The following is a 12,734-nucleotide window of genomic DNA, read 5'->3' on the forward strand; positions in this document are numbered from 1 at the left end:
TGCCCAGCCACATAGCTACTTTTATTTCACACACAAATGTTAATGAATCAACTTGTTCACACAATTTTAAGGTAACATCAGATCCTTTGTCATCCCACGTTGGAAATTCCTGCTGGTGCCATAACACCTTGAATGAGCTTCTGAGATTCCTAGTGATTTTCCCATGGAGCAGCAGGTCTAGTCGTGCATGTAGAAAGGGGGCCTGGAGCCACTAGAAAATTTCTGAATTAATTCTTGACTAATTTGCTATCATAATTTGAGATAAGCCACTGCTTTTCATATTATTCTTTTAAGATTAGTCATAACATAGCACAGTATTCAGGCCCTCTCTGAATTTGTTGCCTTTTTGCACAAGGATCAGTAAAAAAAAAATATTGCACAGCACCTTGGGGTTTTTTTTTATTTTCTTTTTTTTTACTTCCCTTTCAAAACCTGAGCTTTTTCTTTGTTGGCACATTGGCACCACCAGGAAAAAGGTTTTCACCACTGGAATGCAATCACAGTAACTGGTATTCGTGTGACTTTCTCAAAAAACACACAAACCCCAAACCAAACACAGGGGCATACAGAAAGCCATCCTGTTCTGTGGGACAAAACAGTAGCTGGTAGTAATTGCATGATGATTGTGAAGAGCTGCCCATATTAATTACCATCACCGAGCTACAGCAGGATCTCAAGATACAGGTGTCACAGAGGGAATTCAAGCAAGCACTGATTGCTCCTCAACACTTAGGGAAACACCTGGTCCATTTACCAGGAAAAAAGGTCAGAGGAAAAGGGCAAATGACAGGATTTGCCAGAGCCAAACGTTTAGCTGCTACTTTCTGCCCATAATGTGCATCCTGGTTTTGCAGGCAGTAAGAACACGTTACTTGGGGCTGCAGGCTCTTTTCGAGCAGCCTTTCGTACACCGGTCCCTTCAGCCCTCCTGCGTGCCTCAGCTGAACCAATACCTCGCTGCAGGTAACCAAAGTTTTGTGGTAGCTTTCTTGGTTCTTGCCAGCCTCTGCCAGGCTACCCTCCCTCCAGGAAACACTGCCCTTCCCTCTCTGTGTGCCCACACGAGAATGTACATGCACACACAGGAGCACACACACATTATTACTCTGTTACTCCAATCAATCCCTGAAGGGCATGACTGGTTTTACAGCTAGCAATGCTCCTGCTTCCCAGATCAGAAGTTTGCCAGGCTGCGGTGAAGATTCCCATCTAACCATTTGCTTCTCTTATCATACTTGAGTTTGTTTCATTAGTAGTTGCTAAGAGGGATGAAAAATTCCTCAGTTCAGAGTATGTTCTTCTTATGATTCTACTCAAAAGAAATCCCCCGCTCCCTCAGCGGAACAGCTTCATATCCAAAGCTAGACTGTGATACATCTCGCTTGGAAAATGGTCCTTATTTGCCAAGTGATACAAGCTATGAGTCTCAGCTTAGACCTGGTCTCTGCTGTGTTGGATACAGATTCTAATGCTATGCAGAGATGCCAACAGTACAGATACTGTAGTTTAACAAAGCAGTAGGGTGTCTGTGTGTCCCCCTGATTAACTTCTCATTTTTCTAAGGGAACCAGTTTCAGAGGGAGGAAAGCAGGCCAGGAAGCAAGCAAACAACTCCTATCAGCGCTTTTTACTGATTTAGAATACATACAGTATGAAGAACGTACAAGTAATGGTGCTACTAACAATTATAACCACACATACAAGAGATACAGGCTATTGTTTCTGAATTGTTCAATAAAACAACAGGATCTCCCTGGATGCCTGGTTGACAACAGCTGTGGCAATTGCTTCCTTACCTGCCACTAAGTTTTGTGACACAGGATCAAAGAGTTAGGGATGAGGGGAAAAAGAAGAATTCAACCTGTCCTCTGTGGACATGCCTGTAGCAGCCTGATAGAAGCTATTACAGAAACTTGGTGACTGTTGGCATTTTTCCCTCCACTTCATTATTTCCCCCAGTACATGTGCCCACTGCCAAGAGAAGACAAACCGGGGGAAATGATATTACACTGGTTACTAGTCATGACTCCTGGTCTCCACTTTTCCCTTTGCCCCTCTCCCCCACACCCCACATGGAGTTGCAAGCATTGGCATGGCATTTTTTCCGTATTTACTCAGCAGCGTGCTGACACCTCTGCCCTTTCGGATCTGCTGCCAATCTATAAATGGGAATTCTTAGCCCTGGAATCCAAGAAACAAGTTGCTCAAATTTAATAAGTAACTGATCATCTGCGATTAAAAATCTAACCCCTGCAAGCCTTTGTTTCTCTAGAACAGCTACTAGGTTCAAACTCCATGTATATAATAAAACAGAAAGATGTTGCCCTTTTCTGTTTTTACTATTGATAGAAGTACAGCATGCTCAGATGCACTCTCAAAAGCTTGAGAAGGCAGGTAATTCAACTTCATTCAGAACATATACAGAACTTGTTTTCCCTAGTATTATCAATCTTTGCTTCGTTTTGACTCGCAAGAAGGTGATGTTTACCCAACTGATCCAATGTGCAAGACCAAATATGGGGCCAGTGTAGACATCTTGTCACATAGTATTGACACTTAGGGCTGGGGCACCCAATTTGTATCCAAGGCCAACACAGAAATAGTCCAGGTGACTTGTTACATTTCTGGTCTTCCATAATAATAACCAAGTGGTAACAATAATGATGCAACCAATTGTAAAGAATTTTGCACAAATAGAACCAGTTCATAACTGGTTCTTCATTAAGGCAGATATGAAAGGTTTATCAGCTGTGAAATCTTTACATGCTATTAGATAACATTGCCTCTTTGCTCCCAAGCCCACAAAGATAACAGATCCGGCCTACACCCCACCTCTGCCTTTAAGGTAGGGGTTACAAATTAAGCAGCAATGCACTGCTAGAAGCACAGTCACCCAAGTTACAGAATTCTGCTCTAGCTGTGAGACTAGGAGCAGCTTGCTTTTACTCCTACATCAGTGACACCTTCACAAACAAATCAGAGGCAGCATGTTCATAATACAATCAGGAATCTGGTTCTCTTTAGCTTCTACTGCATCCTATGGAGGAAGCTTATGTTGTTAAAAATTAAGGTGGCAGTAGCAGTTGTAGGACCCAGATCTGAGAAGTTTTCTTTAACAAAACACATTGGCAGTAGTAAATCTGCCTAACTCTAACCTAGCATGGGACACGGAGCCTTCAGGTGACACTGGATGTTTGAGACTAAACAAATACTTCTGTCTGTCTGTCCTGTCCTTGTAGGATTAACTAACAGCTACTGTTCTTAATGATGAGCTGACCCATGATGGGCATCATGACTCAAGAACAGCTAAGTTGCAGGACAAGTCATCCTATGAAAAGATATGCATGCTCTTCTGATAGCAAAAGTAGTTGAAGATGCAGCCTTGGGGAGGGAAAGCATACGTTGGGGCAAGAAAAAAAATAAGTCAGTAAATCTAGCCCAGACTGGGAGAGAGAAGCTGAGTTTGAAGGGATGGAGGAAGCTACTGCACAGGTAATAAAATTTCAAAATTTCACATGGGAGGCATCTATAGTTTTATGCATAATAAACAATTCTTAAGGTGCTGAAACCAGCCTGCAGAAAAATCACAATTCTAGAGCTCAAAGGGTTACTCTATTCAATCAGGTGTGATATCTGAGCTCAATAGTGATTCAGACCTTTTAAGGGTACTTCATCCATCCATCACTATTTATACTTAGTGCAATCTTTTGCAAAGACGTATTTTCAGGGGCTGGAAGAGAAAACAAGAGTCCTTTGTGAAATTTCAAGAAAGCTCATTGTCCTGACACTTAAGTCACTGCATGATCAGAATGTACTTTTGCTTAATTTTAACACTTGGAAAGCAATTAGGTCATTATAAAGGCTGAAACCTATCTTCACCATGCAAACAAACCTTACAAGGATCATCACCTCACAGGTCATCCCATAATGTACATAATGGTTAGGTCTTTAATCTTTGGACCTTTCTGGTATCATCCTTCCTCAGTGTTCATTAAGCTCTTCGCCAGGATAAGTCAGCGTGGTTACAAAAATACCAAATACCCACTCCCTCCCAACAAGAACAAGAAAATCCCACTTCAAGTAGCTTCAAGTCCCATGTCCCACAACAGGTGCCTTCAGAGTAGTCAGTCTCATCCTTCCAGTCCCATTTGAGCTGCTACATGCTTCTGGTAAACATGACAACATCCTGTCAAAACCACCCACCTCTAGCCCATGCTCTCAGACACTGCACTTTCTAAAGAGAGCCACGAATCCAGGCTTCAGCACACTATACAGGAAGTAAAACTCGCAAAAATCAAGATAAATATTCACAACATAACAACAACCTAGACATTGCACCCAGCACTGGGATTTACAGTTCTGTAAGACAGGGAGGCAAATCTCCCTCTCACCAACACTCGAAGGCACAGCTGAACAGCAGCAGTTACAAAACCAATTCACTGTAATGGGCACTTTCAGTTTGCCGTTTGTATATTACTCAATGTAACTTCTCCCCCAGTAAACTTCAAATAACTTTAAGGTCATCTGGAGTGAATGCTACCATGAAGAAAGACAGATTTAGCACAGAGGAAAAAAATCTCAGCTGACTTGTAGAGGGAGAAAGACCAGAGCTCTATTGTACTCCCAAGCTGCACACTCCCTGGAAGTGACAGAAGGAGAGGAAAATCCATTTAATATAGGCAGATCCTAAGTTATACGTGCAGGAAGATTCAATTTACATGCCCCTTTTGGGACAGGCAAGCAGCTTCTGAGAAAAGCAACCCAGAGATTGCTGCGTGTAACTGAGGGAACATGAGCTCCCACCGTGTAGCCGTGGGAAAGAAAAGTCCGTACCACTGGGTGAATAGACAGGGGAATACTGAGCGTGAGGTTATTATCTCCACACGTGACACTAACGAGAGTCTTCCTGGAATCCACTGTGCAGTGCCGGTGGCCCCTGAGGACAACGGTGGGGGATTGGAGAAGAGCAAAGGCTTAGAGAAAAGCAAGAGTGGCAGAGGCCAAGCAGTTTCTCCTGAGGAGCATCTGCATTCCAGAGAGAGACCAAAGGCGCCCGGTCTATTTATCTCATCAGAGACAACTCTAAGTGGGTATTTAATTACTATCCTTAAATACTCGAGCGGAGAGAGATGATCTGAAACTAGACAGCTATTTAATCTGACAAAGGCATTACAAGACCCAGTAGCTAGGAGATGGAGTCAGAAAAGTTCAAAGTGGAAAAAAAGATGCAAACGTTTAACAAGGAGATTAACAATTGGAGCCAATTATCCACGAATGTAGTCAATTCCCCATCGTTGGAAGTCATTAAATCAAGCCTGTTTGAAGAGGCTGGTGGGCCAGACCTCAGACTCACTGGGGAACAGTCCGTGCTTTATATTAGGGAAGAGGTTAGGCTATGGGATCATAATTCCCTAAGACTTGCATGAATTCACCAGCAGCTTTATTATCTTCCCCTGAGAGAAAGGGAAGGATGAAGGACAAAAAAAAAAGTACTAGCAAAGCCAAGGCCCGCACGGGGCACAAAAAGCAGGCTGGTCTGTGGTCACAGCCTGGGGACCGGGAAGATTGGCTGCAGCTTTGTCACCGACTTTAGCTAGAGAAAAGGGCCGGCCAGGAATCCATGGCCAGCCCAAACACCCCAAGCCAGATCACCCAAGGTGCTGCAGGGAACTGGCAGTGCAACCCGAACACGGGTGAACATCACTGGGTGAGCCATCAAGGCGTGCTGTGACTTGACCGCAACATCCCGGCTCATAACCCCAGCGGACCAAGCCTCCCACTCTCAGCCCGGCACCCAGAGAGCAGGCTTTCAGGAGCCCCGGGTTTCGGGAACACCCGTCGGGAGTACAGAGATACACCCGCATGTTTGTTTCGGTCCGGCTTCGCCAACCCGGGAGGGCGCGGGGCAGGCCTGCGGGACTCCCCTTTGCCGTGAGCCCCACTTCGGGACGGCGGGAGGCTGGGGGCCGGGGCTGTTACCCGCGGTGGCTGCAGCCTCCGGGGCACCTCCCGCGCTGCGACACCGCGGCCCGCCGACACGTTGCCGTGGCGACCGCGCCGCTGCTGTGGCGGCCGCGCCGCGCATCCCCCCTACCCGGCCCGGCGCAGCCCCCCGGCCCCACCGCCGGGCCGGGCCGAGGGACGCATCTTATTTCGCTTTTTATTTTTTTCAAGTTTTCCGCGCTCCCGGACACGCGCGCCCGACCCGCTCCCCAGCGCCGGTCAAAAACAGCAGAGGAGTAGAGAGGCCCCCGGGTGCTGCTCGGACCCGGCCGCCCCCCACCCCCGAGTGGGGGCTCGGAGAGGCAGCGAGCGGCCGCAACCCCCCTACACCCCATCCCCCCACCCCCACGAAAGAGGACACGGTTCCCAAGGGGGAGCTCCCCGGACACGGCTCGGCCCGCCCGGTACCCCCGCGCCGGACAAGGCTGGCGGAGGGAGGAAGCCCTCCGCTCCGCCACCTCGCCCTGCCCGGGGCACCTGTCCTCGCACCGACCCCGCTCCTCTCCGGCACCGAAAAAACTTGCTGGGGGGAGAAAGCCGGGTGTGGAGGGGAGCACGACAACCTCCCCCCACCACCACCATCAACCCCCGCCCCTTACCTCCGCGGCGGCGCCCAGGGAGCCGCGGGCACGCCGCCGCCGCGGGCAGGGATGACCTTGCGGAGAAATTCATCATCCGGGCAGGAAAACAAGCCCTTCCTCGGGGTGTGCGGCGGCGGGAGGAGGGCGGGCGGAGGGAGGAGGGCTCGGCTGGGGTGGCCCTCCCCGCCGCGGGGGGCAGGGGGGAGGAGGTTCGGGCCGAGTACAAACAGGCAGCGGCAGGAGGCTCGGGTAGAGCGGCCCCGGCCAGCCTCCGCCCGGGTAGCTGTGCCGAGCTGAGCGGGCGCCGGCGCCTCCCGGCCGCTCGCAGATGCGGCCGGCTCGGGGAGGGAGGGAAGCGCCCAGGCTACAAAGCCGGGCCGGGTTCCCCGCCGCGGCGAGAAGTGAGGGGGTCCCGGCCAGCGGTAAGGGCACCGCGCCACTCGCGCTCAGCCCCCGCCTCAAACCCTCCCGAACCCGGAGGGCGCGGGCACATACCTGCTTCCAAGGAGGCAGCTCCAGCTGACGCCAACCCCACCCCAGGCCTCTCCTGGCCTTTATAGGCTGGGAGCTGGAGGCTCCCTCCCTCCATCAGGCGCTTGGGGCTGAGCGGGGGGTCCCCGAGCCCCTCCGCAGCCCCCCGGGCGAGTTTGGGAACCGTGCCGGAACCCCGACGGTGCGCTGGGACGAGCTCGGCATCGCCTCCCTCCGCCAGCCCGTCCTTCCCGGCTCCTAAAACACAGCTACACGCCAAGCTGCTTCACGGCGGAAGAGCTACAACTACACATCCCAAATCCGCTAATGCGCCCACCTTTGCTGGTCCTGCATGTGTCAGCTGAGGAAGCGTGCCCACAGATAGCTAGCTAGGCACTTGATGAGCCGCTGGCTTGCGGGCTTGTGCACATTTGCATGTCGAATTGCAGCGTACGCGAATGCCGATCAACTCCTGTCAGGCTCTCAACCTGGGTGGTTGTTTTTGGCAAGTAAGGTTGGCTTCTTGCGTGAAGCGCTGCCCTGATCCAAGCAAGAATATTCGCAGCAAAAGACATTCTGGGTGAGGACTCGTAGCTGCCTGGAAATCTCTGCTCTCCTTTCGGTTTATTCCCACCAGGGTGGAATTTTATCTCTCTCTGCTGCAATCACAGGAAATGGTTCTGCAGTGCTTGGAGATTCAAGTCAAGTAGGGGTTTCTACCAGGAAGACTGTAACTCATCTGCCTTCCTTTGTGGGCAAATAGGAGCAGGATTTCCAAAGCTGCCGAGGACAACTCTCATGCAGTATGGAAAAGATGGGGGAGGAAATGAACAGTTGACTAGAGGACCTAAGAAAAGAATTTTTTTTTTTTGATTGTCATCAATATCACTGAATCCTGCTCCCTTGATTGCTATGAATGTACCCATATTTTATTTGCTGCTCTGCAAAACACCCTCAGGCTGTGTTATTGATCCTAAATGTCTTTGGCTCACGGGTTAAGTGATTGTGAGAAACACCTTACACATCCTACTGTGGCACATGTAATGTTTTCCCCATCAGTGGCCACCAAGGGCAGCGCATATTCATGGAATAGCCATTCCTGCACGAGGCTTTCGGACAGTTATTTTAACCATGGAAAATTTAAAAGATATTTTCAATATTTGCCAACACAAACCACTTTTTCACATGTGCCAAAATCAAATGTCAGTACTCACAAGAGCCTGTACATCCCAAACATGAGGGTACCTCACTGGACAGGGACAGGAGTGGAAAGAGCATCAAACTTTATCAGGAAAAGATTTACAGCACAAGCACAGACAATGGTTGCCCATAGTAGCTCTTTCTTGCTTTGTTCTCTTTACAATCTTGCTACTTATTTTGGAGGGCTGTATAGAGCCTGGTCCTTACCCTAGTCACGTCTGAGTCAGGAATAGGAGGACAGTATTGGCAAACAGGGTCAGCGTTCAACTCCTCTTCATTATTCTGCTAAATGATCTATTTTTAAAGAAACATTGCCAAACTTCCTAGAACTAATCCTGCTGCCCTTAACATTACCACACTGAAACGCCCCCTTTTTGTTAAAGAAAGGCTGGATGATGCAATTTCCTTTTTTTTTTTTTCAGCAATTGTACTTTTGTGAGGAGGTAGCCATGGGCACTCACATTGCTGCTGCGAGGACTTCCTGTAAACTCAGGGTCTACTCAGCAAGAGACAGTTACAATTAGTATAGTTATGGGTTTTTTTTTCCCCTAAACTTTCCTAAACATAAGAGTCCTTATCTGGATTCTTAAGAAGAGACCCTTTTTGTTACTAATACCTCCCTGAGCCTGAGGTACTAAAATCAGTCTTGGCACACAATCAGTTAACTCAATCTGCAAGATAGCCAGGCTTCTGTCCTTCAGTGTAGCTGTAACACCCACCTCAGTGCCATCTTTTTTTTTTTCTCTTCTTTTTTTTCCTGTGTCTTTAACCCCATTTCAAAGATGCCAAAATATTATCATTATTCCCTTCAACAGCAACCTTCCACCACTGAAGAAATACCTTGCCCTGGAAAGGTGAGAATCTGGCTCATCTCCAGACAGCCCTTACTTGGCTCTGAAAGAGCTTCCAAAGTGAGGAATTTTAGCTGGTTTAGTATTTATAGCAAATACTTTCCTTTTTTTTTGAAAACCAACTTCGAGATTAATCAAAGTGGAAACATGGTAGGATTTTCAAAGGCGTGTAAGAGGTGGTTGACCACCCAGCCTCAACAGTCACAGCAATAAGAACCATATACATTAGGCTGGCAAGGCTGGGAAGCTTTTCTGTGGACTATTGTCCATATACTTCCTATACTGGATTTGTGAAACACCTTCAGAACATGTGGAGGACTTGGCCCCAGCACTTGCAGGAAAGGAGCAACTGTAATAATTCTGAGGCAAAGAAGAGGGGGGTTGGGACCTTGTTTGCTCCAAGTCTCTCCATACCCATGCACTTCAGAACTGGTGCCTGAGTATTTTCCTGCCAAGTTCAGATAACCATTTCCCTCTGATGTACAGTGTTACTGAGAATCCCCGTGCTGTTCCCAGCAGCCGTGACTGAGCACTGGATCTACTTATTATTATCTCATGTACAAGGAAATCCAAGAGGAACAAAAAAAATAGTGTGACTGAAATACAGCTCAACTAACAGTCTCTTTCCTGTGTGCAGTAGGACATGGATGCTTCTGTTTCCAAATGCAGTGATGACCTAGGAAAGCTGAGAATAGGCATCAAAGAGACTCAGATCATTGCAGATATTGGTTAAGGGGATGAAGTACACACATGCACTCAGGGCATGTCCACTTTGCTTATGAACACTTCTGATCTACACGTTTTTTTCCCCTACATGCTTTTCCCTGAACCACAGCCTACCATAGAACAACTGAATTTGGTACATCATGCAGTATTGACATTAAAGACCTTTAAGCCATTTTCTAAACCCTGTTGTGATCTCTGAACTCCATTAGCTGCTGTCCTGGGAGTCATCACAGCTCAACGTATCAGTGTGTCACCGTATCAATGCAAACCAGATAGTTAGGTTATTCTGGTTTACTTATCCAAATTTTTAACTCGTTTGCTTAATCACCCGTGAGTCATGACCAATCGGCTATTTCCCCCCAACCCTTTGCCTGCTTCAATCTCCAGCTATATACATTTTTAATGTTAACTTTTTGTAGGTCTTAATGCAGAAAAGCATTCATCCTGAGGGTTGCTTAGATTTTGAGCACTTACTAAAGTCAACAGAATACGCTTCAAATTAAGTGTGTGCATAGGTGTCAGTAATATTAAGAATAATAAAGAATGAAACATTTTTTAACTTGTCAGTGGGGTAAAAGCATAAATTTACCTGTAGAGGGATTTTTCTTTTGATATATGTTAGGCCAGAGTTCAGGGCAACAGGAGCTTGGATTTTCTAGGAGCTGCCAGCGTACAATTAACCATCAGAAATGACAACCAGACTTCTGCAGTGCCTTTGAAGACTCCTGTAGAATGTTTTAAAATCTCATCTTCAAATTCCATCACTACCTGGCTTAAAGAAAGTTCTTTGCTGTAGCTGAAAAAAAGAAAGGAAAAAAAAGAAAGAAAAAAAGAAAGAAAGAAAAAAAAAAAGGGCTGATGATTTTTTAACATGAGTAGTGGTATTAGATGTTGAGAAGATGTGTAGTTTACCTAAACCAGGGTAGTTTCATTTTCTTTATTAGCGATACACAAATTTACATCGGTGTGGATCAGGCCTGCTGTTTATTGCATTACTTCTACCATATTTCTCAATAATTTTTTAAGTTTTGATGATATCAAAACCAAATTTAAATTCTGTAGTAACCTTTTATTTAAAAAAAAAAAAATCAATGCAGGATCTTTCATGTCTTCTTTATTACAATAACTTCAGAAAGTAAAACAAAAGCAAAACTTTCCCCAGGCAAAACTCCAGCTTAAGATTGAACTGAGAAGAGCAAATGAAGAGCAAACTTGTGAGTGCAATCTTTAAATAGTTATAGTTTTGTGAAGGCACCTACACCTTTTCTTCCCATTAATGTGAAAAACAAGTGAAGGACTGCATGAACACGTTCGTTTTGGGCTGGGAGCTGAGCCAAAAAAAGGTACGAGTCCTCTGGTATGACAGCTGTAGTCAGCAGCTGGACCATTAGAGACAAATGTATCAAGGAAGAAAACCATACACGAGGTGCCGTGATGCGTGTGCTCTGTGATCACGCACTTCCCGTATAACTGGCAAAGCAGAGCAAATATTCATCCCACGTTACACAGCAGCTCCCTCTCCCTTTACCTCTCACATACCTAATGGGCTGTACTGGGCGTCTCACAAATGGATGCGCGGTTAAGCGCAGCAATAACGCTCCCGGACCATTAGACTGGGACTGATAGCACAGTTTATGGCTAGAAAGAATAGGTTCTGTTGGTTGTACTTCCTTTAAGAATGTTTCCCTTAAACATTATGGTCTTTGTAAAAGAAAAGAAAGAAAAACAAGGATACGAAGAAAAGAGCACGGAGCAGATAGTATGCCATTGTGATTCAACTTAGTGTTTGGGGTGTTTTTCTGTTTCACAGTGGTTCTAAAACACTGTGAATCCATCTGCTGGTTCCAGTCAGAAGTGTCAGATTTGAGTTAAAAACATGTATGGATGTGTATTTCTACTGTGTTGTGAAAGTGTTGTTGACCCTCACCATGCACCTGGTGACACTTTTTGCTTCTGACAGCTCTGTGAAGGTCCTCATGGGGAATTTAAACCACCCCAACGTATACAGGAGGGATAACACAGCAGGGCATAGGCAATCCTGGATGTTCTTGGAGTGACAGAGGAGCCAGTGAGTAGAGGTGCTCACTGGACCTCATATGCTTCAACAAGGAGGGACTCGCTGGGGATGTGAAGGTCAAAGGCAGCCTTGGCTGCAGTGACAATGAGATGGTGAAGTTTGGAATCCTGAAGGGAGAGAGGAGGGAAAAAGCAAGCTCACAATCCTGGTCTTCAGGAGAGCAGAATTTGGCATCATCAAAAGACCTCGTTGGTAGAGTCCCATGGGGAAGCCTGCTCTAGGCGGTGCTTCTCGAGCAGGGGGGTTGGACAGGATGTCCTCCAGAGGTCCCTTCCAACTTCTGTGATTCTGCATATCCTTTGGTACGATGGAAACCTTTGGTCAATGTGTTGTGACACTTATGTTTCCATCCTTAGGGTCTATGTAGAATGTCTGTGTATGATTAATGTCACATTCTGCTGTTCCCATTTCATACATATTCTATACATTCATTACTGTGGTTCTAAATGGGAAACAGGCCACGCAGATGAAAAAAAAAAAAACAATAAAAAACCACCAAACCTTTTTCCTTTCTCAACAAATTAAAACAAACCATTTGATGAGTCAGTAATTTATACTGTTTACCTCCTTTAATGTCAACAAAACTGAGATCTGGAACAACACATAATCATAATGATTATAGACATAATGAGCTGATTTATTACGTCCTCACCACATGGTATTCTGGTGCATATTCAACTGTAATGATGTCAAATAATATGACTGGAAAGCCTATCTACTCAGACAACCACTGCCTACTGTGAACAATAAATTAAGTTAATGTGGTATCAGACACATGGGGTCTCTGGATTCAGTGCCCCGTCTCTACTGAAATTGACTGCATGT

This window comes from Gallinula chloropus (assembly GCF_964237585.1).
Source record: "Gallinula chloropus genome assembly, chromosome: 4".
Classification (NCBI taxonomy): domain Eukaryota; kingdom Metazoa; phylum Chordata; class Aves; order Gruiformes; family Rallidae; genus Gallinula; species Gallinula chloropus.